A 5,813-nucleotide genomic window follows, 5' to 3' on the forward strand; every position below is an offset into this window, starting at 1 on the left:
AAAAATCATCCGTGGTCAACCATGGTCATCCATGTTTATCTTAGGGTTTGTAATATTTATCTTAGGGTTTATATACCTTGGGTTTATAATAGGCTTTTCTCAATATCAAAATCAATTATGGCCAACCATGGTTAATAACCATAGTCACATTGTGACAAACATTGTCTTTTGGTCGAATGTCACATTGTGAAAACCATGGCCAACCATGAATAAGCATTCTCGAATGTCACATTGTGCCAAAGGTTGTCTCAATATGAAAATCAATCATGGTCAACCATAGTCCAACATCGCATTGTGATAAAGAATGCATCAATATGAAAGTCATATGTGGTCAACCATGCTTATTTTAGGGTTTACATACCTTGGGTTTATAATATTTATCCCTTAGGTTTAATATTATTCCCTTGACTTTTTAATATTAGCCTCTTGGGTTTATAATATTTATCTAAGGATTTATATACCTTGGGTTTATAATAATAATCCCTTGGGTTTATACTATCAATCCCTTGGTCCAACGTCACATTGTGACAACCATGGTCATCCGTCGCATTGTCAAAAAGATTGTCTCAATATAAAAATAACTATAGTCCGCCATGTTTATTATAAGGTTTATAATAATCATTATTTATTATTAATATTTTTAGTAATAATATTATTGAGCATAGGAATAAAATCTTAAATCAAACTAAATAATAATTCATTTCTTTAGGTCCTATAGACCAAAGTTTGGTCTCAGTGGACATTAACCATCATCATCGTCATCATCATCATTATTTAATTTTATTTAATAATAATAATAATAATAATTAAATCAATATTATTAAATAAAGAAATATTTATTGGAGTAGCATGATCCGGATTATCCACAGTATTATATTCATTATGTCGACGTTTCGAACCCCAAAGGGGGTCCATCATTAGGACCAAAATTGATAGAATATGAATGATAGTTTTTTAGAGAAGAATCTTCGGACATATATAAACCTAGAAAATGATAAATTTTTATATAGAAGCCGCCTTACATATATGAATTCTCTAATTTTAATTTTAATTATTATATTTATTTTAGTTTGACTATTTTAGTTTTAATTATTCTAGCTATACTCTGGTGGGAAGATTCTTCTCTCAAAAACTATCATTCATATTCTATCAATTTTGGTCCTGATGATGGACCCCCTTTGGGGTCCGAAACGTCGACATAATGAACATAATACTGTGGATAATCCAGATATGCTACTCCAAAAAACTACCACAAAAACTTAAAATCTGAAATATATATTACTAATAAATAATATTTATTAATAATAATAATTATTAATTATTATTAATAATTATTATTAATAAGTAATAATAATTCATAAATACTATTAATAATTTAATAATAATAATAATTAATATTTATTTATTAATTAATAACAAATATTTATTAATTATTATTATTATTATTTATTATAAATATTACTATTGAAATTATTTATTATTTTATTTGTATTTAGTTATTAATAATAATAATAATAATAATATTTTTATTGTAATAATTTAGTTTTTAATATTATTTATTTATTTATTAATAGTTTGCGTGGTAGTTACAATTGAAGATTTAGATCTATATCAATTATATTTAATTAATTAAATATGATTATTCTAATAATATATATCTCAAAAATAAAACGAGAAACTGTAATTCGTAACTTCTGATTCATATTTGGTATAGAATTTACATATTATTTATATATAAATTATATGAATGATTGTAATTTAGTTTTTATTAATGAAACGGATGAAATCTTTTGAAATAAAATTAAAGTGTCCATGTTTTAGATGGTTTTCAGTTGGTTTATAGTTATTCCTCCGACCCCACTCCGCATTCTGTGGAACTCCTTTTCCAAAAATCTTACGTAAATGCAGGAAAGCTCTGGGATGCGTAGGATAAGCTTAGCATCTAGCCAAAAGCCCCAGGGACAACAATGGCAGTCTGAACGAATATTTTTAAGTACAGGGCAAGAAAGGTTATGGGAATCGCTATACGGCATCAAAATCTCTTTCCCACTTCCAGGAAGTGAAGACATCAGACCACGTAGGGTTTTAATTATTGTGGTTGCCTAGTAACTTTAGTGCAAGTATTCTGGGTGAATCTGAGGTAGCCTTATAAATATCTAAAAGCGCAGAGTCATTGCCAAGATTCCCCTTGCACTTCACAAACCCCACGGAAAGAATCTCTCACCATTTCGTGTGATTAATGATATTAGTCGGATGCAATAAAGCAAATGCAAGTAAAACAAAAAATTGGATTGGCAGTCACCCTTATCATTCATCTAAATGCGTAGAAGTCATTACCAAGATTCTTTTAAACAGGATTAGATACAGCCCCACCAGTACAATCTCTAACTATTTCATCCAATTATCAATTATGATCGACCAGCAGTTAGCCTCATATTCATCTAAAGGCTCACTGTCATTGCCAAGACTCCTCCTATTCACAGACCCCCACCAGTAGAATCTCTCACGGTTTCATCTAATTCTAAACTTTAAAGTCGAGGCCGATAGGATGTGAGAAAGGAAAAGATCTACCAGAAAAGCTTTATAATCATATCAAAGCGCACAGTCATTGACAAGATTCGTATCAGCGGAGTTGTATAGGACTCCACCCATGGAACCTATGATGATTTGAACTGAGTGTCAGTTCTTAAAACATACTTGAAAGAGAAGGCGGGTTGTATCTGTGAACCCATCTCGGTTCGATCCTCCCCTGATGGAATCCGAGCTGTCGTTTGCCCGCCTAACAAACAAGAATTTTGTATATATATATTCTTAAAATCGATTTTGACAATGGTATATATATATATATATATATATATATATATATATATATATATATATATATCGAATCTAACACTGAGGTTGGTGGTCGTGTATTACATTAATATATATATTCTTAAAATCGATTTTGACAATGGGGTATATATATATATATATATATATATATATATATATATATATATTACATTAAGCCATTATAAACTCTAAATACCTAAACATAACTCTTCCATATGCAAGTGCCTAAACATACCTCTTCCATATATATATATATATTACATTAAGCCATTATAAACTCTAAATACCTAAACATAACTCTTCCATATGCAAGTGCCTAAACATACCTCTTCCATATGCAAGTGCCTAAACATACCTCTTCCATATGTCAAGTGTGAATCAGGAGATTTGAACCTCTTCATTACGATTCTCTCCGAACGATGGTGTATATAGCTTTAGTGACTGTTATAATATGAAACGGTATATGGCTTTTATGCAGCTATGGAGAATCGTTTGAATGGAAAAAGCTTTACTTTTTATGCATCATAAAATATAAAAAGTATAGTTGCTCATGATTTGGCAGAGTGTAAAGCAAAAAGTGATAGAATCTGCTTGTCTGGGAAGTGAGATTCCACAATAATAATTGGAAAAAATATCATTGATGTCGCAAATAGTTCAATTCTCCGTTCATATTTGTCAAGTTTATACATCGACTATGAAAATGTTCATAGATACCCATCGATCCTTGCGACTAAGGGAGGTACTCTAACTCCTATAAATACAATAGATCTCATGGAGCACAACATAATCTTCCCTTCATCCTTTTGTATCCTCTTGTTAGTTGTTCTCCTAATCTCCGGAAATGTCTCTAGGGAGTTGTAGACAAGATATGGCTAGGCAATTGGCTAGATCTTTCGATGCCTGCAAATGGCTGCTTATTACTTTCACGCTCTTCATCTCAGTATTTCCTCTGATCCAATGCAGGCATGTAACCAACTTTCCAGTACATGAAGTAGTTGGTGTAGGATTACCAGAGGAACCCCTTGTTGGATTGAGAATAGATCTTGTGCGTACAGATTCACCGCTTTCTCCATTCTCTCCAGGAAATATTACATCCACTGACCGTCTGAAACGAGCGATCAAACGCAGTCAAGACAGACTACAGAAACTGCAGAGATCTGTTGATGAAGTGAAGGCAGTGGAGGCTCCAGTATATGCAGGAAATGGAGAATTTCTCATGAAGATGGCGATTGGTACACCATCATTATCCTTTTCTGCAATTCTGGACACCGGCAGCGACCTGACATGGACGCAGTGTAAGCCCTGCAGTGATTGCTATAGGCAGCCAACTCCAATCTTTGATCCTTCCCACTCTTCCAGTTATAGTAAGGTCCCCTGCTCAAGTTCTCTTTGCCAAGCTCTTCCGATGTATTCTTGCAGTGGTTCAAATTGCGAATACTTGTATACTTATGGTGACCAGTCCTCCACGGAGGGTATCCTTGCTTACGAGAGCTTTACCCTTTCTTCTCAATCCCTTCCCCATATTGCGTTTGGCTGCGGGCAGGACAATAAAGGAGGTGGCTTTACCCAAGGAGGTGGATTAGTAGGCTTCGGCCGAGGTCCTCTGTCCTTCATCTCACAGCTTGGCCAGTCTGTGGGTAACAAGTTTTCTTACTGTCTCGTCTCTGTTACTGATCCACCTTCCAAAACCAGTCCTTTGTTTATAGGCCAGACCGCTAATTTGAAGGCGAAGACTTTCAGTTCGACACCCCTGGTTCAAAGCATATTGACGCCAACTTTCTATTATCTTTCGTTGGAGGGAATCAGCGTTGGTGGCCAATTATTGGACATTCCCGATGGTACTTTTGATCTTCAATTCGATGGGAGTGGTGGAGTTATCATAGACTCCGGAACCACTGTCACATATCTGGAACAGACTGGATATGACGCTGTGAAGGAAGCAGTGATCTCATCAGTTAGTCTCCCGCAGGTTGATGGGTCTAACATTGGACTGGACCTCTGTTTTGACCAACAATCTGCCTCTTCAACTTCAAACTTTCCGACAATAACTTTCCACTTCGAAGGAGCAGATTTCAATTTGCCAAAAGAGAACTACATATATACCGATGGCAGTGGCATAGCATGCCTTGCAATGTTACCCAGCAATGGGATGTCAATATTTGGTAACATTCAACAGCAGAACTACCAAATACTTTATGACAACGGGAGGAACGTGCTCTCCTTTGCGCCTACTGTTTGTGATACCTTGTAACTTGTAAGCAAGAAGATATGCTATGGTGGCTGATGTTTGGTAAGGTTGTGGCTTTTCTCTATATATGTCTTGTAGTTTCCTACTACCGCTCTAACAGTTGGACGCAACAAGTAAGAAGATAGGCTATGGTGCCTAGTATTTGCAAGGGGTGGATATTCTATATCTATATATTTTGTAATTTCCTACTACTGCTGTAGTTTTATTTTGTAATTTCCTACTACTACTGCTAATTTGCTATATATTTTTAGATTGTATTATAAATAAATAAAGAACGTTGTTATATCCTATTTCAAAATTCCTAAATCCAGTATCTGGTTACATGTCTGGAATAGAAATTTGAATGCGATCACTAGGATAACAAGGTGGACTAAATATTTCTCCTGTAAAGTTGGTTATGAGAATAATAGGAGGTTTTTATAATCAAAATATAGATATCTTATTATATGGATATATGCTTGAAATTGTTTTCCCTTCAAATCATTCAAGGTGTTGGCATTAGTGTGATAGTCAGGTGGGAATTTCTATTCTAAACAGATTCACTAGTCAAATTCAAAGATATTTACATATTTCACCAATTTTTATAGTTTCAAAAAAAAATCGACTGTTTTGTAAATTTTTTAATACCTCCGTCATACCACTACAGTTGGATTGTGTACTTACTCAATTCCAACTGCCCAACGTATTAATGGATGAAAAAGGCCAGATATATTGATAGCCAATGGAGACA

General features: G+C 34.1%; 1 pseudogene; it reads left to right on the top strand.

The window, feature by feature from the left end:
- The first annotated feature begins 3,611 nt into the window (after nt 1-3,611).
- Nucleotides 3,612-5,373, top strand: LOC149263832 (aspartic proteinase nepenthesin-2 pseudogene; annotated as a pseudogene).
- Nucleotides 5,374-5,813: the final 440 nt, after the last annotated feature.

This window comes from Pinus tabuliformis, chromosome 6 (assembly GCF_031772625.1).
Source record: "Pinus tabuliformis cultivar Carrire ecotype Pingquan chromosome 6, CPIR1, whole genome shotgun sequence".
Classification (NCBI taxonomy): Eukaryota; Viridiplantae; Streptophyta; class Pinopsida; order Pinales; family Pinaceae; genus Pinus; species Pinus tabuliformis.